The sequence below is a fragment of the Grampus griseus genome, assembly GCF_964374135.1.
Source record: "Grampus griseus genome assembly, contig: HAP1_SCAFFOLD_249, whole genome shotgun sequence".
In the NCBI taxonomy this organism is placed as follows: domain Eukaryota; kingdom Metazoa; phylum Chordata; class Mammalia; order Artiodactyla; family Delphinidae; genus Grampus; species Grampus griseus.
In genome coordinates, this window is record NW_028133204.1 from 385,422 (window position 1) to 411,150 (window position 25,729).

Consider the following 25,729-nt stretch of genomic DNA (forward strand, 5'->3'; position numbering starts at 1 on the left):
ACACTAACACGCACTCTCACACGTACGCTCCCCCTAAAGCATTGTCGTACCCTCACCTGGACCCTAAACCGTCCCCGTCCCCTAACCCTAACCCTACCCCGAACCCTAACCCTAACCCTTCCCCGAAGCATGACCCTCACCCGTCCCCTAATCCTAAACCGTACCCTGACACTAACCCGCGCCCTCACACGTACGCTCCCCCTAAAGCGTTGTCGTACCCTCACCTGGACCCTAAACCGTCCCCGTCCCCTAACCCTAACACTAGCCCGAACCCTAACCCTAACCCTTCCCTGAAGCCTGACCCTCACCCGTCCCCTAATCCTAACCCGTACGCTGACACTAACACGCACCCTCACACGTACGCTCCCCCTAAAGCGTTGTCGTACCCTCACCTGGACCCTAAACCGTCCCCGTCCCCTAACCCTAACCCTAGCCCGAACCCTAACCCTAACCCTTCCCCGAAGCCTGACCCTCACCCGTCCCCTAATCCTAACCCGTACCCTGACACTGACCCGCGCCCTCACACGTACGCTCCCCCTAAAGCGTTGTCGTACCCTCACCTGGACCCTAAACCGTCCCCGTCCCCTAACCCTAACCCTAGCCCGAACCCTAACCCTAACTCTTCCCCGAAGCCTGACCCTCACCCGTCCCCTAATCCTAACCCGTACGCTGACACTGACCCGCGCCCTCACACGTACGCTCCCCCTAAAGCGTTGTCGTACCCTCACCTGGACCCTAAACCGTCCCCGTCCCCTAACCCTAACCCTAGCCCGAACCCTAACCCTAACCCTTCCCCGAAGCCTGACCCTCACCCGTCCCCTAATCAAAACACGTACGCTGTCACTGACCCGCGCCCTCACACGTTCGCTCCCCCTAAAGCGTTGTCGTTCCATCACCTGGACCCTAAATCGTCCCCGTCCCCTAACCCTAACCCTAGCCCGAACCCTAACCCTAACCCTTCCCCGAAGCCTGACCCTCACCCGTCCCCTAATCCTAACCCGTACGCTGACACTGACCCACGCCCTCACACGTACGCTCCCCCTAAAGCGTTGTCGTACCCTCAACTGGACCCTAAACCGTCCCTGTCCCCTAACCTTAACCCTAGCCCGAACCCTAACCCTAACCCTTCCCCGAAGCCTGACCCTCACCCGTCCCCTAATCCTAGCACGTACGCTGACACTGACCCGCGCCCTCACACGTACGCTACCCCTAAAGCGTTGTCGTACCCTCACCTGGACCCTAAACCGTCCCCGTCCCCTAACCCTAACCCTACCCCGAACCCTAACCCTAACCCTTCCCCGAAGCCTGACCCTCACCCGTCCCCTAATCCTAACCCGTACCCTGACACTAACCCGCGCCCTCACAGGTACGCTCCCCCTAAAGCTTTGTCGTACCCTCACCTGGACCCTAAACTGTCCCCGTCCCCTAACCCTAACCCTAGCCCGAACCCTAACCCTAACCCTTCCCCGAAGCCTGACCCTCACCCGTCGCCTAATCCTAACCCGTACGCTGACACTAACCCGCGACCTCACACGTACGCTCCCCCTAAAGCGTTGTCGTACCCTCACCTGGACCCTAAACCGTCCCCGTCCCCTAACCCTAACACTAGCCCGAACCCTAACCCTAACCCTTCCCTGAAGCCTGACCCTCACCCGTCCCCTAATCCTAACCCATACGCTGACACTAACCCGCGCCCTCACATGTATGCTCCCCCTAAAGCGTTGTCGTACCCTCACCTGGACCCTAAACCGTCCCCGTCCCCTAACCCTAACCCTAGCCCGAACCCTAACCCTAACCCTTCCCCGAAGCCTGACCCTCACCCGTCTCCTAATCCTAACCCGTACGCTGACACTAACCCACGCCCTCAAACCTACGCTCCCTCTAAAGCGTTGTCGTACCCTCACCTGGACCCTAAACCGTCCCCGTCCCCTAACCCTAACCCTAGCCCGAACCCTAACCCTAACCCTTTCCCGAAGCCTGACCCTCACCCGTCCCCTAATCCTAACCCGTACGCTGACACTAACCCGCGCCCTCAAACCTCGCTCCCCCTAAAGCGTTGTCGTACCCTCACCTGGACCCTAAACCGTCCCCGTCCCCTAACCCTAACCCTAGCCCGTACCCTAACCCTAACCCTTCCCCGTAGCCTGACCCTCACCCGTCCCCTAATCCTAACCCGTACGCTGACATTAACCCGCGCCCTCACACGTACGCTCCCCCTAAAGCGTTGTCGTACCCTCACCTGGACCCTAAACCGTCCCCGTCCCCTAACCCTAACCCTAGCCCGAACCCTAACCCTAACCCTTCCCCGAAGCCTGACCCTCACCCGTCCCCTAATCCTAACCCGTACGCTGACACTAACCCGCGCCCTCACACGTACGCTCCCCCAAAGCGTTGTCGTACCATCACCTGGACCCTAAACCGTCCCCGTCCCCTAACCCTAACCCTAGCCCGAACCCTAACCCTAACCCTTCCCCGAAGCCTGACCCTCACCCATCCCCTAATCCTAACCCATACGCGGACACTAACCCGCGCCCTCACACGTACGCTCCCCCTAAAGCGTTGTCGTACCCTCACCTGGACCCTAAACCGTCCCCGTCCCCTAACCCTAACCCTAGCCCGAACCCTAACCCTAACCCTTCCCCGAAGCCTGACCCTCACCCGTCCCCTAATCCTAACCCGTACGCTGACACTTGCCGGGAGCCGTATAGGAAGTACCTTTGAGTCTCAGCACGGACGAGACCCATAGTGCCAAGCAAAGCTGGTACTGTCAGGTACAAATATGGAGAAGCAAAGCTCTCCTCTGTGTGGTTCCCCTTATCTCCCCCCTGCTTTTGCTTAAGGTGATTTTTATGGGATTGCTATTAGTGTTGGGAAATATTTCCAGCTCCGATGGAGGGTTTAGGGAAAGACCCCAACTTAGGGTAAAACCAAAAAAGATTGTGATTACTCCGGCTCCCTTAATGGCTACACCCGAAATCCCCACTTCCAGGCCAGGGCGTTGGGTTCAGGGAAATACAATAGGAGCATTTGTGTGGCTAAAGCTTACTTTAGAAGACAAATTGAATGGGTTTTGGCCCTCCTGGGGAGTTAGAGATATGTTAGGAAACACTTGGGTATGGTGGCGGGGAGGTTTTATGCTGCAGTGGGTATATAGCAAATTAGATAGGGTAGGTAAGTTTTGATTATAAAGGAAGAAGAAAACAGCCTGTAAATATTTATAGTTGCTAAAAGAATAATGTGTTTGAGTTTGTGCTTTGAATAACTGGCTGATTGAATAGAACATACAGGTACAAGAACAATGAAGAAACCGCAGACTGCATTCCTGACCTGGACTGTGACCGGGGTGTGCCTGGCCACGGAGGATGAAAGAGACTATAGGCGATAAGAAGACTATTTAACCTGTTTAACCTGCTGATGTAATCTGTTGATGTAAATTACTTTTGTTTTATGGCTTGTGTAAGAGATTTTTTGGCATGGGAATGAGGTTGTTAAGATTGAAAATGAGATTATTTTATAGTATAAATACTTTGGAATCGTGAAAAATAAATTTGTCAGATCCTTGCATCCTCTGAGGTGTCTTGTGTTCTGTCCACGCCGACTCCGTCTTCCCCTTTGGGTGAAACCTGTCCAGCTGGGGCTGGTCCCCGGCAAGTGGCGCCCGAACAGGGACCTGAAGGGGTAAGTATTATTTTTGTTTTCTCGGACGGATAGGAGTCTCACCGTAGGGTGCTGCAGACCCCCAGTTAAGAATACTGGTTAGGAAGGTGAGTAAGGCGGTGTCAAGATGGGACACTCTGAGTCCAAAGAGAGGCTCTTATTTATTGATATAGTTAAACATATGATAAATGGAAGAGGAATTAAGGTAACTAATAAGCAATTAACTCAGTTTTTTCAGTTCGTACAGGAACAATGTCCTTGGTTTCCAGAAGAGGGAACAGTTAATATAGAAACCTGGCAAAAAGTGGGGCAAACTTTGCAAGTATATTACAGTCATTTTGGACCTGAGAAGGTTCCAGTAGATACTTTTACTTTATGGAACCTCATAAGAGAGAGCATTGCCCCCTTGCCTGAAGGTCAAAAGAACCCATATAAATATCCTACAGAAGTAATGGATGAATGTACTCCGTTACTTTCCCCAAAAACATCAAAAGATACTAAGGTTTTGGCTGCAGCTTTAAAAGATTGTAACCTTAATGACAATGATTCAGAGGAGGAAAATGAGTCACCTACTGATACTAAGCCTAATTTGTTAAAGAACCCTCCTTTTGATGGTGAATTGCCTCCTGCAGATCAGGATGATTTAGATGCTGCTGCATATGATTATGAAAGAAGGAAGTATGAACCCCATGGTGCTTTTTTAATGCAAGAAACTAAGAAAAATAGGCCTAATTTACAGGATATGCGCCCTTTGGGTCGTCTACCGACCGCCCCACCAGCACCTTTAAGTTCTTCATTTCTCCCTTTAAAAAGGTTAGGACATCCAATTTTAAAGCCTTCATTACCTTCTCGTTCACGAAAGAGAAGGTACGCTGCCTCCACCGTTGAAGCGGCTCCAATAACTTGGGGAGCAATTAAAAGGCTTTGCCTGAATGCCGAAAATGCTGTGAATGCTCAAGGATTGCCTTTGACGACTGCTAATTTTTTTGTGGCTATGCTTAGCTTGCTTTCAGTTCAGGTAAGTGCCAACGGTACGTATTGGGCTTACTTTCCAGATCCTCCTATTTTACATGCATGTACTTGGACAGATTCCATTATTCCAGTAACTTCCTCATTCCCTGAATTGACCGATGGCATTCGAGGAATACAGGGCTATAAACAATTTGTAATCAATTTTAACTATTCATTTACAGGCCAGACTGATTTTCCTCCAATATGCTTTTTTCTTGGCTCAGGGTCAATAGAAAATAGTCGAACAAAAAATGGATGTTTGTCAGTAGTTGATGCAGGATTTTTGACAGACTCCCCTAAAAAGCCAGTAGGAAAAGATAAAACCACAAGATATCTATGGTCATTGTTAGGGAAAGTTGTGGGACAAAATCAAGTTTATGTTAATAAATATCCAGTTAAAGATGTTCATCCTCCTAGATATGATGATTGTGATGAGGCTGCAGGGAAAGCTACAGATAAATGGGTTTGGATAGATATTGAAACTGGATATCCTTCATGGATATATTGTATGTATAATAAAGAGAATAAAATAACCATTCCTGGAACTAGATATTATATTTCAGATTGGAGTATTAATTTTCCTGAGGGAGATTATAGAACATATTTAGATAAAGGCTTGTTATACCCATGGAATGATTCCTATATTCCCCGTCCATTGAAGGTAAATAGATGGAATAGTCATGGATGGGTGGCTCCTATTTATACTTTTGTTCATGAAAATAAAACCTATTATCAATCTCAGTTATGGAGATTACCCTTAACCACTCATAAAATAATGTTAGTTAGAGCTACTACCCATGTGGAAGAGTACCATGTTCAAACCTGTGTGTCATCTCCATATTCCTTATTGCTTTCTAATGATAGTGAAAAGTTGCAGATTATGCAGTATAATATGAGGTTTTATATTACCTGTCAGCAATGCATACTGACCACTTGTATTATTCCTGAAATGAATGTGTCAACCATAATGGTGTTAAAAAGACCAGCTTATATTATGCTGCCAGTAGCGCTTAATGAATCTTGGTATACAGATATAGGGGCAGAAATTGTAAGACAGGTCGGAGAGCTCATGCGGCCAAAAAGATTTGTGGCTACTTTGATTTTGGGAATTTCCGCCTTGATAGGAATACTGAGTTCTTTTACTGTTGCAACATATACTTTAGTAAAAGAAGTACAAACAGCACAATATGCTAATGATTTATCAAAAAATATATCCTTGGCTTTAGCGACTCAGGAAGCAATAGATAGAAAGTTAGAAGCTAAAGTTGATGCCCTTGAAGAAGCAGTTTTACATATTGGTCAAGAACTTACTGCTTTAAAAATTCGCCTATCTTTAACATGCCATAAAAAATATTCTTGGATATGTGTCACTCCCTTAAAAGTAAATCATTCTGAATACTCCTGGGAAAAAATTCAAATGCACATTTTAAACATATGGAATTCTAGTGATTTAGGAATTGATTTGGAACATTTACATAAACAAATTCATGATATTGCAGCTTCTCAATATGATATGAATCGCGCTAAGGCTGCTGCAGAATTTTTACAAAATTTACAAAGTTATTTTAAGGGTAATTCCTTTATGCATATTTTAATAAATTATGGGGCTGCCGGAGTGGTTATAATTTTGCTCCTTATTTCTTTTCCAGTCATCATCCGATTAATTCAAGCTGCCCTCCAGAGTGTATATAAAACCAAAGTGGAATTGCATACTGCCTTTTTAAAAAATAAAAAAGGGGGAGATGCCGGGAGCCGTATAGGAAGTACCTTTGAGTCTCAGCACGGACGAGACCCATAGTGCCAAGCAAAGCTGGTACTGTCAGGTACAAATATGGAGAAGCAAAGCTCTCCTCTGTGTGGTTCCCCTTATCTCCCCCCTGCTTTTGCTTAAGGTGATTTTTATGGGATTGCTATTAGTGTTGGGAAATATTTCCAGCTCCGATGGAGGGTTTAGGGAAAGACCCCAACTTAGGGTAAAACCAAAAAAGATTGTGATTACTCCGGCTCCCTTAATGGCTACACCCGAAATCCCCACTTCCAGGCCAGGGCGTTGGGTTCAGGGAAATACAATAGGAGCATTTGTGTGGCTAAAGCTTACTTTAGAAGACAAATTGAATGGGTTTTGGCCCTCCTGGGGAGTTAGAGATATGTTAGGAAACACTTGGGTATGGTGGCGGGGAGGTTTTATGCTGCAGTGGGTATATAGCAAATTAGATAGGGTAGGTAAGTTTTGATTATAAAGGAAGAAGAAAACAGCCTGTAAATATTTATAGTTGCTAAAAGAATAATGTGTTTGAGTTTGTGCTTTGAATAACTGGCTGATTGAATAGAACATACAGGTACAAGAACAATGAAGAAACCGCAGACTGCATTCCTGACCTGGACTGTGACCGGGGTGTGCCTGGCCACGGAGGATGAAAGAGACTATAGGCGATAAGAAGACTATTTAACCTGTTTAACCTGCTGATGTAATCTGTTGATGTAAATTACTTTTGTTTTATGGCTTGTGTAAGAGATTTTTTGGCATGGGAATGAGGTTGTTAAGATTGAAAATGAGATTATTTTATAGTATAAATACTTTGGAATCGTGAAAAATAAATTTGTCAGATCCTTGCATCCTCTGAGGTGTCTTGTGTTCTGTCCACGCCGACTCCGTCTTCCCCTTTGGGGGAAACCTGTCCAGCTGGGGCTGGTCCCCGGCAGACACTAACCCGCGCCCTCACACGTACTCTCCCCCTAAAGCGTTCTCGTACCCTCACCTGGACCCCAAACCGTCCCCGTCCCCTAACCCTAACCCTAGCCCGAACCCTAACCCTAACACTTCCCCGAAGCCTGACCCTCACCCGTCCCCTAATCCTAACCCGTACGCTGACACTGACCCGCGCCCTCACACGTACGCTCCCCCTAAAGCGTTGTCGTACCCTCACCTGGACCCTAAACCGTCCCCGTCCCCTAACCCTAACCCTAGCCCGAACCCTAACCCTAAACCTTCCCCGAAGCCTGACCCTCACCCGTCCCCTAATCCTAACCCGTACGCTGACACTAACCCGCGCCCTCTCACGTACGCTCCCCCTAAAGCGTTGTCGTACCCTCACCTGGACCCTAAACCGTCCCCGTCCCCTAACCCTAACCCTAGCCCGTACCCTAACCCTAACCCTTCCCCGAAGCCTGACCCTCACCCGTCCCCTAATCCTAACCCGTACGCTGACACTAACCCACGCCCTCACACGTACGCTCCACCTAAAGCGTTGTCGTACCCTCACCTGGACCCTAAACCGTCCCCGTCCCCTAACCCTAACCCTAGCCCAAAACCTAACCCTAACCCTTCCCCGAAGCCTGACCCTCACCCGTCCCCTAATCCTAACCCGTACGCTGACACTGACCCGCGCCCTCACACGTACGCTCCCCCTAAAGCGTTGTCGTACCCTCACCTGGACCCTAAACCGTCCCCGTCCCCTAACCCTAACCCTAGCCCGAACCCTAACCCTAACCCTTCCCCGAAGCCTGACCCTCACCCGTCCCCTAATCCTAACCCGTACGCTGACACTGACCCGCGCCCTCACACGTACGCTCCCCCTAAAGCGTTGTCGTACCCTCACCTGGACCCTAAACCGTCCCCGTCCCCTAACCCTAACCCTAGCCCGAACCCTAACCCTAACCCTTCCCCGAAGCCTGACCCTCACCCGTCCCCTAATCCAAACACGTACGCTGACACTGACCCGCGCCCTCACACATACGCTCCCCCTAAAGCGTTGTCGTACCCTCACCTGGACCCTAAACCGTCCCCGTCCCCTAACCCTAACCCTAGCCCGAACCCTAACCCTAATCCTTCCCCGAAGCCTGACCCTCACCCGTCCCCTAATCCTAAGCCGTACGCTGACACTGACCCGCGCCCTCACACGTACGCTCCCCCTAAAGCGTTGTCGTACCCTCACCTGGACCCTAAACCGTCCCCGTCCCCTAAGCCTAACCCTAGCCCGAACCCTAACCCTAACCCTTCCCCGAAGCCTGACACTCACCCGTCCCCTAATCCTAACACGTACGCTGACACTGACCCACGCCCTCACACGTACGCTCCCCCTAAAGCGTTGTCGTACCCTCACCTGGACCCTAAACCGTCCCCGTCCCCTAACCCTAACCCTAGCCCGAACCCTAACCCTAACCCTTCCCCGAAGCCTGACCCTCACCCGTCCCCTAATCCTAACCCGTACGCTGACACTGACCCGCGCCCTCACACGTACGCTCCCCCTAAAGCGTTGTCGTACCCTCACCTGGACCCTAAACCGTCCCCGTCCCCTAACCCTAACCCTAACCCTAGCCCTAACCCTAACCCTAACTCTTCCCCGAAGCCTGACCCTCACCCGTCCCCTAATCCTAACCCGTACGCTGACACTGACCCGCGCCCTCACACGTACGCTCCCCCTAAAGCGTTGTCGTACCCTCACCTGGACCCTAAACCGTCCCCGTCCCCTAACCCTAACCCTAGCCCGAACCCTAACCCTAACCCTTCCCCGAAGCCTGACCCTCACACGTCCCCTAATCCTAACCCGTACGCTGACACTGACCGGCGGCCTCACACGTACGCTCCCCCTAAAGCGTTGTCGTACCCTCACCTGGACCCTAAACCGTCCCCGTCCCCTAACCCTAACCCTAGCCCGAACCCTAACCCTAACCCTTCCCCGAAGCCTGACCCTCACCCGTCCCCTAATCCTAACCCGTACGCTGACACTGACCGGCGGCCTCACACATACGCTCCCCCTAAAGCGTTGTCGTACCCTCACCTGGACCCTAAACCGTCCCCGTCCACTAACCCTAACCCTAGCCCGAACCCTAACCCTAACCCTTCCCCGAAGCCTGACCCTCACCCGTCTCCTAATCCTAACCCGTACGCTGACACTGACCCGCGCCCTCACACGTACGCTCCCCCTAAAGCGTTGTCGTACCCTCACCTGGACCCTAAACCGTCCCCGTCCCCTAACCCTAAACCTAGCCCGAACCCTAACCCTAAAGCTTCCCCGAAGCCTGACCCTCACCCGTCCCCTAATCCTAACCCGTACGCTGACACTAACCCGCGCCCTCAAACCTCGCTCCCCCTAAAGCGTTGTCGTACCCTCACCTGGACCCTAAACCGTCCCCGTCCCCTAACCCTAACCCTAGCCCGTACCCTAACCCTAACCCTTCCCCGAAGCCTGACCCTCACCCGTCCCCTAATCCTAACCCGTACGCTGACACTAACCCGCGCCCTCACACGTACGCTCCCCCTAAAGCGTTGTCGTACCCTCACCTGGACCCTAAACCGTCCCCGTCCCCTAACCCTAACCCTAGCCCAAAACCTAACCCTAACCCTTCCCCGAAGCCTGACCCTCACCCGTCCCCTAATCCTAACCCGTACGCTGACACTAACCCGCGCCCTCACACATACGCTCCCCCTAAAGCGTTGTCGTACCCTCACCTGGACCCTAAACCGTCCCCGTCCTCTAACCCTAACCCTAGCCCGAAACCTAACCCTAACCCTTCCCCGAAGCCTGACCCTCACCCGTCCCCTAATCCTAACCCGTACGCTGACACTAACCCGCGCCCTCACACGTACGCTCCCCCAAAGCGTTGTCGTACCATCACCTGGACCCTAAACCGTCCCCGTCCCCTAACCCTAACCCTAACCCGAACCCTAACCCTAACCCTTCCCCGAAGCCTGACCCTCACCCTTCCCCTAATCCTAACCCATACGCGGACACTAACCCGCGCCCTCACACGTACGCTCCCCCTAAAGCGTTGTCGTACCCTCACCTGGACCCTAAACCGTCCCCGTCCCCTAACCCTAACCCTAGCCCGTACCCTAACCCTAACCCTTCCCCGAAGCCTGACCCTCACCCGTCCCCTAATCCTAACCCTTACGCTGACACTAACCCGCGCCCTCACACGTACTCTCCCCCTAAAGCGTTCTCGTACCCTCACCTGGACCCCAAACCGTCCCCATCCCCTAACCCTAACCCTAGCCCGAACCCTAACCCTAACCCTTCCCCGAAGCCTGACCCTCACCCGTCCCCTAATCCTAACCCGTACGCTGACACTAACCCGAGCCCTCACACGTACGCTCCCCCTAAAGCGTTGTCGTACCCTCACCTGGACCCTAAACCGTCCCCGTCCCCTAACCCTAACCCTAGCCCGAACCCTAACCCTAACACTTCCCCGAAGCCTGACCCTCACCCGTCCCCTAATCCTAACCCGTACGCTGACACTGACCCGCGCCCTCACACGTACGCTCCCCCTAAAGCGTTGTCGTACCCTCACCTGGACCCTAAATCGTCCCCGTCCCCTAACCCTAACCCTAGCCCGAACCCTAACCCTAACCCTTCCCCGAAGCCTGACCCTCACCCGTCCCCTAATCCAAACACGTACGCTGACACTGACCCGCGCCCTCACACGTACGCTCCCCCTAAAGCGTTGTCGTACCCTCACCTGGACCCTAAACCGTCCCCGTCCCCTAACCCTAACCCTAGCCCGAACCCTAACCCTAACCCTTCCCCGAAGCCTGACCCTCACCCGTCCCCTAATCCTAAGCCGTACGCTGACACTGACCCGCGCCCTCACACGTACGCTCCCCCTAAAGCGTTGTCGTACCCTCACCTGGACCCTAAACCGTCCCCGTCCCCTAACCCTAACCCTAGCCCGAACCCTAACCCTAACCCTTCCCCGAAGCCTGACCCTCACCCGTCCCCTAATCCTAACCCGTACGCTGAAACTGACCCGCGCCCTCACACGTACGCTCCCCCTAAAGCGTTGTCGTACCCTCACCTGGACCCTAAACCGTCCCCGTCCCCTAACCCTAACCCTAACCCTAGCCCGAACCCTAACCCTAACTCTTCCCCGAAGCCTGACCCTCACCCGTCCCCTAATCCTAACCCGTACGCTGACACTGACCCGCGCCCTCACACGTACGCTCCCCCTAAAGCGTTGTCGTACCCTCACCTGGACCCTAAACCGTCCCCGTCCCCTAACCCTAACCCTAGCCCGAACCCTAACCCTAACCCTTCCCCGAAGCCTGACCCTCACCCGTCCCCTAATCCTAACCCGTACGCTGACACTGACCGGCGGGCTCACACGTACGCTCCCCCTAAAGCGTTGTCGTACCCTCACCTGGACCCTAAACCGTCCCCGTCCCCTAACCCTAACCCTAGCCCGAACCCTAACCCTAACCCTTCCCCGAAGCCTGACCCTCACCCGTCCCCTAATCCTAACCCGTACGCTGACACTGACCGGCGGCCTCACACGTACGCTCCCCCTAAAGCGTTGTCGTACCCTCACCTGGACCCTAAACCGTCCCCGTCCCCTAACCCTAACCCTAGCCCGAACCCTAACCCTAACCCTTCCCCGAAGCCTGACCCTCACCCGTCCCCTAATCCTAACCCGTACGCTGACACTGACCCGCGCCCTCACACGTACGCTCCCCCTAAAGCGTTGTCGTACCCTCACCTGGACCCTAAACCGTCCCCGTCCCCTAACCCTAACCCTAGCCCGAACCCTAACCCTAACCCTTCCCCGAAGCCTGACCCTCACCCGTCCCCTAATCCTAACCCGTACGCTGACACTGACCCGCGCCCTCACACGTACGCTCCCCCTAAAGCGTTGTCGTACCCTAACCTGGACCCTAAACAGTCCCCGTCCCCTAACCCTAACCCTAGCCCGAACCCTAACCCTAACCCTTCCCCGAAGCCTCACCCTCACCCGTCCCCTAATCCTAACCCGTACGCTGACACTGACCCGCGCCCTCACACGTACGCTCCCCCTAAAGCGTTGTCGTACCCTCACCAGGACCCTAAACCGTCCCCGACCCCTAACCCTAACCCTAGCCCGAACCCTAACCCTAACCCTTCCCCGAAGCCTGACCCTCACCCGTCCCCTAATCCTAACCCGTACGCTGACACTGACCCGCGCCCTCACACGTACGCTCCCCCTAAAGCGTTGTCGTACCCTCACCTGGACCCTAAACCGTCCCCGTCCCCTAACCCTAACCCTAGCCCGAACCCTAACCCTAACCCTTCCCCGAAGCCTGACCCTCACTCGTCCCCTAATCCTAACCCGTACGCTGACACTGACCCGCGCCCTCACACGTACGCTCCCCCTAAAGCGTTGTCGTACCCTCACCTGGACCCTAAACCGTCCCCGTCCCCTAACCCTAACCCTAGCCCGAACCCTAACCCTAACACTTCCCCGAAGCCTGACCCTCACCCGTCCCCTAATCCTAACCCGTACGCTGACACTGACCCGCGCCCTCACACGTACGCTCCCCCTAAAGCGTTGTCGTACCCTCACCTGGACCCTCAACCGTCCCCGTCCCCTAAACCTAACCCTAGCCCGAACCCTAACCCTAACACTTCCCCGAAGCCTGACCCTCACCCATCCCCTAATCCTAACCCGTACGCTGACACTAAACTGCGCTCTCACACGTACGCTCCCCCTAAAGCGTTGTCGTACCCTCACCTGGACCCTAAACCGTCCCCGTCCCCTAACCCTAACCCTAGCCCGAACCCTAACCCTAACCCTTCCCCGAAGCCTGACCCTCACCCGTTCCCTAATCCTAACCCGTACGCTGACACTAACCCGCGCCCTCAAACCTACGCTCCCCCTAAAGCGTTGTCGTACCCTCACCTGGACCCTAAACCGTCCCCGTCCCCTAACCCTAACCCTAGCCCGAACCCTAACCCTAACCCTTCCCCGAAGCCTGACCCTCACCCGTCGCCTAATCCTAACCCGTACGCTGACACTAACCCGCGCCCTCACACGTACGCTCCCCCTAAAGCGTTGTCGTACCCTCACCTGGACTCTAAACCGTCCCCGTCCCCTAACCCTAACCGTAGCCCGAACCCTAACCCTAACCCTTCCCCGAAGCCTGACCCTCACCCGTCCCCTAATCCTAACCCGTACGCTGACACTAACCCGCGCCCTCACACGTACGCTCCCCCTAAAGCGTTGTGCTACCCTCACCTGGACCCTAAACCGTCCCCGTCCCCTAACACTAACCCTAGCCCGAACCCTAACCCTAACCCTTCCCCGAAGCCTGATCCTCACCCGTCCCCTAATCCTAACCCGTACGCTGACACTGACCCGCGCCCTCACACGTACGCTCCCCCTAAAGCGTTGTCGTACCCTCACCTGGACCCTAAACCGTCCCCGTCCCCTAACCCTAACCCTAGCCCGAACCCTAACCCTAACCCTTCCCCGAAGCCTGACCCTCACACGTCCCCTAATCCTAACCTGTACGCTGACACTAACCCGCGCCCTCACACGTACGCTCCCCCTAAAGCGTTGTCGTACCCTCACCTGGACCCTAAACCGTCCCCGTCTCCTAATCCTAACCCTAGCCCGAACCCTAACCCTAACCCTTCCCCGAAGCCTGACCCTCACCCGTCCCCTAATCCTAACCCGTACGCTGACACTGACCCGCGCCCTCACACGTACGCTCCCCCTAAAGCATTGTCGTACCCTCACCTGGACCCCAAACCGTCCCCGTCCCCTAACCCTAACCCTAGCCCAAACCCTAACCCTAACCCTTCCCCGAAGCCTGACCCTCACCCGTCCCCTAATCCTAACCCGTACGCTGACACTGACACGCGCCCTCACACGTACGCTCCCCCTAAAGCGTTGTCGTACCCTCACCTGGACCCTAAACCGTCCCCGTCCCCTAACCCTAACCCTAGCCCGAACCCTAACCCTAACCCTTCCCCGAAGCCTGACCCTCACCCGGCCCCTAATCCTAACCCGTACGCTGACACTAACCCGCGCCCTCACACGTACGCTCCCCCTAAAGCGTTGTCGTACCCTCACCTGGACCCTAAACCGTCCCCGTCCCCTAACCCTAACCCTAGCCCGAACCCTAACCCTAACCCTTCCCCGAAGCCTGACCCTCACCCGTCCCCTAATCCTAACCCGTACGCTGACACTGACCCGCGCCCTCACACGTACGCTCCCCCTAAAGCATTGTCGTACCCTCACCTGGACCCCAAACCGTCCCCGTCCCCTAACCCTAACCCTAGCCCAAACCCTAACCCTAACCCTTCCCCGAAGCCTGACCCTCACCCGTCCCCTAATCCTAACCCGTACGCTGACACTGACACGCGCCCTCACACGTACGCTCCCCCTAAAGCGTTGTCGTACCCTCACCTGGACCCTAAACCGTCCCCGTCCCCTAACCCTAACCCTAGCCCGAACCCTAACCCTAACCCTTCCCCGAAGCCTGACCCTCACCCGGCCCCTAATCCTAACCCGTACGCTGACACTAACCCGCGCCCTCACACGTACGCTCCCCCTAAAGCGTTGTCGTACCCTCACCTGGACCCTAAACCGTCCCCGTCCCCTAACCCTAACCCTAGCCCGAACCCTAACCCTAACCCTTCCCCGAAGCCTGACCCTCACCCGTCCCCTAATCCTAACCCGTACGCTGACACTGACCCGCGCCCTCACACGTACGCTCCCCCTAAAGCGTTGTCGTACCCTCACCTGGACCCTAAACCGTCCCCGTCCCCTAACCCTAACCCTAGCCCAAACCCTAACCCTAACCCTTCCCCGAAGCCTGACCCTCACCCGTCACCTAATCCTAACCCGTACGCTGACACTAACCCGCACCCTCACACGTACGCTCCCCCTAAAGCGTTGTCGTACCCTCACCTGGACCCTAAACCGTCCCCGTCCCCTAACCCTAACCCTACACCGAACCCTAACCCTAACCCTTCCCCGAAGCCTGACCCTCACCCGTCCCCTAATCCTAACCCGTACCCTGACACTAACCCGCGACCTCACACGTACGCTCCCCCTAAAGCATTGTCGTACCCTCACCTGGACCCTAAACCGTCCCCGTCCCCTAACCCTAACACTAGCCCGAACCCTAACCCTAACCCTTCCCCGAAGCCTGACGCTCACCCGTCCCCTAATCCTAACCCGTACGCTGACACTAACCCGCGCCCTCAAACCTACGCTCCCCAGAAGCGTTGTCGTACCCTCACCTGGACCCTAAACCGTCCCCGTCCCCTAACCCTAACCCTAGCCCGAACCCTAACCCTAACCCTTCCCCGAAGCCTGACCCTCACCCGTCGCCTAATCCTAACCCGTACGCTGACACTAACCCGTGCCCTCACACATACGCTCCCCCTAAAGCGTTGTCGTACCCTCACCTGGACCCTAAACCGTCCCCGTCCCCTAACCCTAACCCTAGCCCGAACCCTAAGCCTAACACTTCCCCGAAGCCTGACCCTCACCCGTGGCCTAATCCTAACCCGTACGCTGACACTAACCCGCACCCTCACACGTACGCTCCCCCTAAAGCGTTGTCGTACCCTCACCTGGACCCTAAACCGTCCCCGTCCCCTAACCCCAACCCTAGCCCGAACCCTAACCCTAACCCTTCCCCGAAGCCTGACCCTCACCCGTCCCCTAATCCTAACCCGTACGCTGACACTGACCCGCGCCCTCACACGTACGCTCCCCCTAAAGCGTTGTCGTACCCTCACCTGGACCCTAAACCGTCCCCGTCCCCTAACCCTAACCCTAACCCGAACCCTAACCCTAACCCTTCCCCGAAGCCTGACCCTCACCCGTCCCCTAATCCTAACCCGTACGCTGACACTGACCCGCGCCCTCACACGTACGCTCCCCCTAAAGCGTTGTCGTACCCTCACCTGGACCCTAAACCGTCCCCGTCCCCTAACCCTAACCCTAGCCCGAACCCTAAACCTAACCCTTCCCCGAAGCCTGACCCTCACCCGTCCCCTAATCCTAACCCGTACGCTGACACTGACTGGCGCCCTCACACGTACGCTCCCCCTAAAGCGTTGTCGTACCCTCACCTGGACCCTAAACCGTCCCCATCCCCTAACCCTAACCCTAGCCCGAACCCTAACCCTAACCCTTCCCCGAAGCCTGACCCTCACCCGTCCCCTAATCCTAACCCGTACGCTGACACTGACCCGCGCCCTCACACGTACGCTCCCCCTAAAGCGTTGTCGTACCCTCACCTGGACCCTAAACTGTCCCCGTCCCCTAACCCTAACCCTAGCCCGAACCCTAACCCTAAGCCTTCCCCGAAGCCTGACCCTCACCCGTCCCCTAATCCTAACCCGTACGCTGACACTGACCCGCGCCCTCACACGTACGCTCCCCCTAAAGCGTTGTCGTACCCTCACCTGGACCCTAAACCGTCCCCGTCCCCTAACCCTAACCCTAGCCCGAACCCTAACCCTAACCCTTCCCCGAAGCCTGACCCTCACCCGTCCCCTAATCCTAACCCGTACGCTGACACTGACCCGCGCCCTCACACGTACGCTCCCCCTAAAGCGTTGTCGTACCCTCACCTGGACCCTAAACCGTCCCCGTCCCCTAACCCTAACCCTAGCCCGAACCCTAACCCTAACCCTTCCCCGAAGCCTGACCCTCACACGTCCCCTAATCCTAACCCGTACGCTGACACTGACCCGCGCCCTCACACGTACGCTCCCCCTAAAGCGTTGTCGTACCCTCACCTGGACCCTAAACCGTCCCCGTCCCCTAACCCTAACCCTAGCCCGAACCCTAACCCTAACCCTTCCCCGAAGCCTGACCCTCACCCGTCCCCTAATCCTAACCCTTACGCTGACACTGACCCGCGCCCTCACACGTACGCTCCCCCTAAAGCGTTGTCGTACCCTCACCTGGACCCAAAACCGTCCCCGTCCCCTAACCCTAACCCTAGCCCGAACCCTAACCCTAACCCTTCCCCGAAACCTGACCCTCACCCGTCCCCTAATCCTAACCCGTACGCTGACAGTGACCCGTGCCCTCACACGAACGCTCCCCCTAAAGCGTTGTCGTACCCTCACCTGGACCCTAAACCGTCCCCGTCCCCTAACCCTAACCCTAGCCCGAACCCTAACCCTAACCCTTCCCCGAAGCCTGACCCTCACCCGTCCCCTAATCCTAACCCGTACGCTGACACTGACCCGCGCCCTCACACGTACGCTCCCCCTAAAGCGTTGTCGTACCCTCACCTGGACCCTAAACCGTCCCAGTCCCCTAACCCTAACCCTAGCCCGAACACTAACCCTAACCCTTCCCCGAAGCCTGACCCTCACCCGTCCCCTAATCCTAACCCGTACGCTGACACTGACCCGCGCCCTCACACGTACGCTCCCCCTAAAGCGTTGTCGTACCCTCACCTGGACCCTAAACCGTCCCCGTCCCCTAACCCTAACCCTAGCCCGAACCCTAACCCTAACACTTCCCCGAAGCCTGACCCTCACCCGTCCCGTAATCCTAACCCGTACGCTGACACTGACCGGCGCCCTCACACGTACGCTCCCCCTAAAGCGTTGTCGTACCCTCCCCTGGACCCTAAACCGTCCCCGTCCCCTAACCCTAACCCTAGCCCGAACCCTAACCCTAACCCTTCCCCGAAGCCTGACCCTCACCCGTCCCCTAATCCTAACCCGTACGCTGACACTGACCCGCGCCCTCACACGTACGCTCCCCCTAAAGCGTTGTCGTACCCTCACCTGGACCCTAAAACGTCCCCGTCCCCTAACCCTATCCCTAGCCCGAACCCTAACCCTAACCCTTCCCCGAAGCCTGACCCTCACCCGTCCCCTAATCCTAACCCGTACGCTGACACTAACCCGCGCCCTCACACGTACGCTACCCCTAAAGCGTTGTCGTACCCTCACCTGGACCCTAAACCGTCCCCGTCCCCTAACCCTAACCCTAGCCCGAACCCTAACCCTAACCCTTCCCCGAAGCCTGACCCTCACCCGTCCCCTAATCCTAACCCGTACGCTGACACTGACCCGCGCCCTCACACGTACGCTCCCCCTAAAGCGTTGTCGTACCCTCACCTGGACCCTAAACCGTCCCCGTCCCCTAACCCTAACCCTAGCCCGAACCCTAACCCTAACCCTTCCCCGAATCCTGACCCTCACCCGTCCCCTAATCCTAACCCGTACGCTGACCCTGATCCGCGCCCTCACACGTACGCTCCCCCTAAAGCGTTGTCGTACCCTCACCTGGACCCTAAACCGTCCCCGTCCCCTAACCCTAGCCCTAGCCCGAACCCTAAACCTAACCCTTCCCCGAAGCCTGACCCTCACCCGTCCCCTAATCCTAACCCGTACGCTGACACTAACCCGCGCCCTCACACGTACGCTCCCCCTAAAGCGTTTTCGTACCCTCACCTGGACGCTAAACCGTCCCCGTCCCCTAACCCTAACCCTAGCCCGAACCCTAACCCTGACGCTTCCCCGAAGCCTGACCCTCACCCGTCCCCTAATCCTAACCCGTACGCTGACACTGACCCGCGCCCTCACACGTACGCTCCCCCTAAAGCGTTGTCGTACCCTCACCTGGACCCTAAACCGTCCCTGTCCCCTAACCCTAACCCTAGCCCGAACCCTAACCCTAACCCTTCCCCGAAGCCTGACCCTCACCCGTCCCCTAATCCTAACCCGTACGCTGACACTGACCCGCGCCCTCACACGTACGCTCCCCCTAAAGCGTTGTCGTACCCTCACCTGGACCCTAAACCGTCCCCGTCCCCTAACCCTAACCCTAGCCCGAACCCTAACCCTTCCCCGAATCCTGACCCTCACCCGTCCCCTAATCCTAACCCGTACGCTGACCCTGATCCGCGCCCTCACACGTACGCTCCCCCTAAAGCGTTGTCGTACCCTCACCTGGACCCTAAACCGTCCCCGTCCCCTAAACCTAGCCCTAGCCCGAACCCTAACCCTAACCCTTCCCCGAAGCCTGACCCTCACCCGTCCCCTAATCCTAACCCGTACGCTGACACTAACCCGCGCCCTCACACGTACGCTCCCCCTAAAGCGTTGTCGTACCCTCACCTGGACCCTAAACCGTCCCCGTCCCCTAACCCTAACCCTAGCCCGAACCCTAACCCTAACCCTTCCCCGAAGACTGACCCTCACCCGTCCCCTAATCCTAACCCGTACGCTGACACTGACCCGCGCCCTCACACGTACGCACCCCCTAAAGCGTTGTCGTACCCTCACCAGGACCCTAAACCGTCCCCGTCCCCTAACCCTAACCCTAGCCCGAACCCTAACCCTAACCCTTCCCCGAAGCCTGACCCTCACCCGTCCCCTAATCCTAACCCGTACGCTGACACTGACCCACGCCCTCACACGTACGCTCCACCTAAAGCGTTGTCGTACCCTCACCTGGACCCTAAACCGTCCCCGTCCCCTAACCCTAACCCTAGCCCGAACCCTAACCCTAACCCTTCCCCGAAGCCTGACCCTCACCCGTCCCCTAATCCTAACCCGTACGCTGACACTGACCCGCGCCCTCACACGTACGCTCCCCCTAAAGCGTTGTCGTACACTCACCTGGACCCTAAACCGTCCCCGTCCCCTAACCCTAACCCTAGCCCGAACCCTAACCCTAACCCTTCCCCGAAGCCTGACCCTCACCCGTCCCCTAATCCTAACCCGTACGCTGACACTGACCCGCGCCCTCACACGTACGCTCCCCCTAAAGCGTTGTCGTACCCTCACCTGGACCCTAAACCGTCCCCGTCCCCTAACCCTAACCCTAGCCCGAACCCTAACCCTAACCCTTTCCCGAAGCCTGACCCTCACCCGTCCCCTAATCCTAACCCGTTCGCTGACACTGACCCGCGCCCTCACACGTACGCTCCCCCTAAAGCGTTGTCGTACCCTCACCTGGACCCTAAACCGTCCCCGTCCCCTAACCCTAACCCTAGCCCGAACCCTAACCCTAACCCTTCCCCGAAGCCTGACCCTCACCCGTCCCCTAATCCTTACCCGTACGCTGACACTGACCCACGCCCTCACACGTACGCTCCCCCTAAAGCGTTGTCGTACCCTCACCTGGACCCTAAACCGTCCCCGTCCCCTAACCCTAACCCTAGCCCGAACCCTAACCCTAACCCTTCTCCGAAGCCTGACCCTCACCCGTCCCCTAATCCTAACCCGTAAGCTGACACTAACCCGCGCCCTCACAGGTACGCTCCCCCTAAAGCGTTGTCGTACCCTCACCTGGACCCTAAACCGTCCCCGTCCCCTAACCCTAACCCTAGCCCAAACCCTAACCCTAACCCTTCCCCGAAGCCTGACCCTCACCCGTCCCCTAATCCTAACACGTACGCTGACACTGACCCGCGCCCTCACACGTACGCTCCCCCTAAAGCGTTGTCGTATCCTCACCTGGACCCTAAACCGTCCCCGTCCCCTAACCCTAACCCTAGCCCGAACCCTAACCCTAACCCTTCCCGGAAGCCTGACCCTCACCCGTCCCCTAATCCTAACCCGTACGCTGACACTAACCCGCGCCCTCACACGTACGCTCCCCCTAAAGCGTTGTCGTACCCTCACCTGGACCCTAAACCGTCCCCGTCCCCTAACCCTAACCCTAGCCCGAACCCTAACCCTAACCCTTCCCCGAAGCCTGACCCTCACCCGTCCCCTAATCCTAACCCGTACGCTGACACTGACCCGCGCCCTCACACGTACGCTCCCCCTAAAGCGTTGTCGTACCCTCACCTGGACCCTAAACCGTCCCCGTCCCCTAACCCTAACCCTAGCCCGAACCCTAACCCTAACCCTTCCCCGAAGCCTGACCCTCACCCGTCCCCTAATCCTAACCCGTACGCTGACACTGACCCACGCCCTCACACGTACGCTCCCCCTAAAGCGTTGTCGTACCCTCACCTGGACCCTAAACCGTCCCCGTCCCCTAACCCTATCCCTAGCCCGAACCCTAACCCTAACCCTTCCCCGAAGCCTGACCCTCACCCGTCCCCTAATCCTAACCCGTACGCTGACACTGACCCGCGCCCTCACACGTCCGCTCCCCCTAAAGCGTTGTCGTACCCTCACCTGGACCCTAAACCGTCCCCGTCCCCTAACCCTAACCCTAGCCCGAACCCTAACCCTAACACTTCCCCGAAGCCTGACCCTCACCCGTCCCCTAATCCTAACCCGTACGCTGACACTGACCCACGCCCTCACACGTACGCTCACCCTAAAGCGTTGTCGTACCCTCACCTGGACCCTAAACTGTCCCCGTCCCCTAACCCTAACCCTAGCCCGAACCCTAACCCTAACGCTTCCCCGAAGCCTGACCCTCACCCGTCCCCTAATCCTAACCCGTACGCTGACACTGACCCGCGCCCTCACACGTACGCTCCCCCTAAAGCGTTGTCGTACCCTCACCTGGACCCTAAACCGTCCCCGTCCCCTAACCCTAACCCTAGCCCGAACCCTAACCCTAACCCTTCCCCGAATCCTGACCCTCACCCGTCCCCTAATCCTAACCCGTACGCTGATCCTGATCCGCGCCCTCACACGTACGCTCCCCCTAAAGCGTTGTCGTACCCTCACCTGGACCCTAAACCGTCCCCGTCCCCTAACCCTAACCCTAGCCCGAACCCTAACCCTAACCCTTTCCCGAAGCCTGACCCTCACCCGTCCCCTAATCCTAACCCGTACGCTGACACTGACCCGCGCCCTCACACGTACGCTCCCCCTAAAGCGTTGTCGTACCCTCACCTGGACCCTGAACCGTCCCCGTCCCCTAACCCTAACCCTAGCCCGAACCCTAACCGTAACCCTTCCCCGAAGCCTGACCCTCACCCGTCCCCTAATCCTAACCCGTACGCTGACACTGACCCACGCCCTCACACGTACGCTCCCCCTAAAGCGTTGTCGTACCCTCACCTGGACCCTAAACCGTCCCCGTCCCCTAACCCTAACCCGTACGCTGACACTGACCCGCGCCCTCACACGTACGCTCCCCCTAAAGCGTTGTCGTACCCTCACCTGGACCCTAAACCGTCCCCGTCCCCTAACCCTAACCCTAGCCCGAACCCTAACCCTAACCCTTCCCCGAAGCCTGACCCTCACCCGTCCCCTAATCCTAACCCGTACGCTGACACTGACCCGCGCCCTCACACGTACGCTCCCCCTAAAGCGTTGTCGTACCCTCACCTGGACCCTAAACCGTCCCCGTCCCCTAACCCTAACCCTAGCCCGAACCCTAACCCTAACCCTTCCCCGAAGCCTGACCCTCACCCGTCCCCTAATCCTAACCCGTACGCTGACACTGACCCGCGCCCTCACACGTACGCTCCCCCTAAAGCGTTGTCGTACCCTCACCTGGACCCTAAACCGTCCCCGTCCCCTAACCCTAACCCTAGCCCGAACCCTAACCCTAACCCTTCCCCGAAGCCTGACCCTCACCCGTCCCCTAATCCTAACCCGTACGCTGAAACTGACCCGCGCCCTCACACGTACACTACCCCTAAAGCGTTGTCGTACCCTCACCTGGACCCTAAACCGTCCCCGTCCCCTAACCCTAACCCTGGCCCGAACCCTAACCCTAACCCTTCCCCGAAGCCTGACCCTCACCCGTCCCCTAATCCTAACCCGTACGCTGACACGGACCCGCGCCCTCAACACGTACGCTCCCCCTAAAGCGTTGTCGTACCCTCACCTGGACCCTAAACCGTCCCCGTCCCCTAACCCTAACCCTAGCCCGAACCCTAACCCTAACCCTTCCCCGAAGCCTGACCCTCACCCGTCCCGTAATCCTAACCCGTACGCTGACACTGACCCGCACCCTCAAACCTACGCTCCCCCTAAAGCGTTGCCGTACCCTCACCTGGACCCTAAACCGTCCCCGTCCCCTAACCCTAACCTTAGCCCGAACCCTAACCCTAACCCTTCCCCGAAGCCTGACCCTCACCCGTCCCCTAATCCTAACCCGTACGCTGACACTAACCCGCGCCCTCACACGTACGCTCCCCCTAAAGCGTTGTCGTACCCTCTCCTGGACCCTAAACCGTCCCCGTCCCCTAACCCTAACCCTAGCCCGAACCCTAACCCTAACCCTTCCCCGAAGCCTGACCCTCACCCGTCCCCTAATCCTAACCCGTACGCTGACACTGACCCGCGCCCTCACACGTACGCTACCCCTAAAGCGTTGTTGTACCCTCACCTGGACCCTAAACCGTCCCCGTCCCCTAACCCTAACCCTGGCCCGAACCCTAACCCTAACACTTCCCCGAAGCCTGACCCTCACCCGTCCCCTAATCCTAACCCGTACGCTGACCCGGACCCGCGCCCTCACACGTACGCTCCCCCTAAAGCGTTGTCGTACCCTCACCTGGACCCTAAACCGTCCCCGTCCCCTAACCCTAACCCTAGCCCGAACCCTAACCCTAACCCTTCCCCGAAGCCTGACCCTCACCCGTCCCGTAATCCTAACCCGTACGCTGACACTGACCCGCGCCCTCAAACCTACGCTCCCCCTAAAGCGTTGTCGTACCCTCACCTGGACCCTAAACCGTCCCCGTCCCCTAACCCTAACCTTAGCCCGAACCCTAACCCTAACCCTTCCCCGAAGCCTGACCCCCACCCGTCCCCTAATCCTAACCCGTACGCTGACACTAACCCGCGCCCTCACACGTACGCTCCCCCTAAAGCGTTGTCGTACCCTCTCCTTGACCCTAAATCGTCCCCGTCCCCTAACCCTAACCCTAGCCCGAACCCTATCCCTAACCCTTCCCCGAAGCCTGACCCTCACCCGTCCCCTAATCCTAACCCGTACGCTGACACTAACCCGCGCCCACAAACCTACGCTCCCACTAAAGCGTTGTCGTACCCTCACCTGGACCCTAAACCGTCCCCGTCCCCTAACCCTAACGCTAGCCCGAACCCTATCCCTAACCCTTCCCCGAAGCCTGACCCTCACCCGTCCCCTAATCCTAACCCGTACGCTGACACTAACCCGCGCCCTCACACGTACGCTCCCCCTAAAGCGTTGTCGTACCCTCACCTGGACCCTAAACCGTCCCCGTCCCCTAACCCTAACCCTAGCCCGAACCCTAACCCTAACACTTCCCCGAAGCCTGACCCTCACCCGTCGCCTAATCCTAACCCGTACGCCGACACTAACCCGCGCCCTCACACGTACGCTCCCCCTAAAGCGTTGTCGTACCCTCACCTGGACCCTAAACCGTCCCCGTCCCCTAACCCTAACCCTAGCCCGAACCCTGACCCTAACCCTTCCCCGAAGCCTGACCCTCACCCGTCCCCTAATCCTAACCCGTACGCTGACACTGACCCGCGCCCTCACACGTACGCTCCCCCTAAAGCGTTGTCGTACCCTCACCTGGACCCTAAACCGTCCCCGTCCCCTAACCCTAACCCTAGCCCGAACCCTAACCCTAACCCTTCCCCGAAGCCTGACCCTCACCCGTCCCCTAATCCTAACCCGTACGCTGACACTGACCCGCGCCCTCACACGTACGCTCCCCCTAAAGCGTTGTCGTACCCTCACCTGGACCCTAAACCGTCCCCGTCCCCTAACCCTAACCCTAGCCCGAACCCTAACCATAAACCTTCCCCGAAGCCTGACCCTCACCCGTCCCCTAATCCTAACCCGTACGCTGACACTGACCCGCGCCATCACACGTACGCTCCCCCTAAAGCGTTTTCGTACCCTCACCTGGACCCTAAACCGTCCCCGTCCCCTAACCCTAACCCTAGCCCGAACCCTAACCCTAACCCTTCCCCGAAGCCTGACCCCCACCCGTCCCCTAATCCTAACCCGTACGCTGACACTGACCCGTGCCCTCACATGTACGCTCCCCCTAAAGCGTTGTCGTACCCTCACCTGGACCCTAAACCGTCCCCGTCCCCTAACCCTAACCCTAGCCCGAACCCTAACCCTAACCCTTCCCCGAAGCCTGACACTCACCCGTCCCCTAATCCTAACCCGTACGCTGACACGGACCCGCGCCCTCACACGTACGCTCCCCCTAAAGCGTTGTCGTACCCTCACCTGGACCCTAAACCGTCCCCGTCCCCTAACCCTAACCCTAGCCCGAACCCTAACCCTAACCCTTCCCCGAAGCCTGACCCTCACCCGTCCCGTAATCCTAACCCGTACGCTGACACTGACCCGCGCCCTCAAACCTAAGTTCCCCCTAAAGCGTTGTCGTACCCTCACCTGGACCCTAAACCGTCCCCGTCCCCTAACCCTAACCTTAGCCCGAACCCTA

General features: G+C 57.1%; 3 long non-coding RNA genes across 3 annotated transcripts; all 3 read left to right on the forward strand.

Moving 5' to 3' along the window:
- Positions 1–2,691: 2,691 nt before the first annotated feature.
- LOC309817791 lies at positions 2,692–3,564 on the forward strand. The gene is made up of 2 exons (XR_014296253.1): positions 2,692–2,771; positions 3,279–3,564. It is a non-coding gene; the product is annotated as an uncharacterized lncRNA (long non-coding RNA).
- A 20-nt stretch (positions 3,565–3,584) lies between these two features.
- On the forward strand, positions 3,585–6,385 carry LOC309817792. The gene is made up of 3 exons (XR_014296254.1): positions 3,585–3,678; positions 4,471–4,675; positions 6,318–6,385. It is a non-coding gene; the product is annotated as an uncharacterized lncRNA (long non-coding RNA).
- A 26-nt stretch (positions 6,386–6,411) lies between these two features.
- Positions 6,412–7,284, forward strand: LOC309817793. The gene is made up of 2 exons (XR_014296255.1): positions 6,412–6,491; positions 6,999–7,284. It is a non-coding gene; the product is annotated as an uncharacterized lncRNA (long non-coding RNA).
- The last annotated feature ends 18,445 nt before the right edge of the window (positions 7,285–25,729 follow it).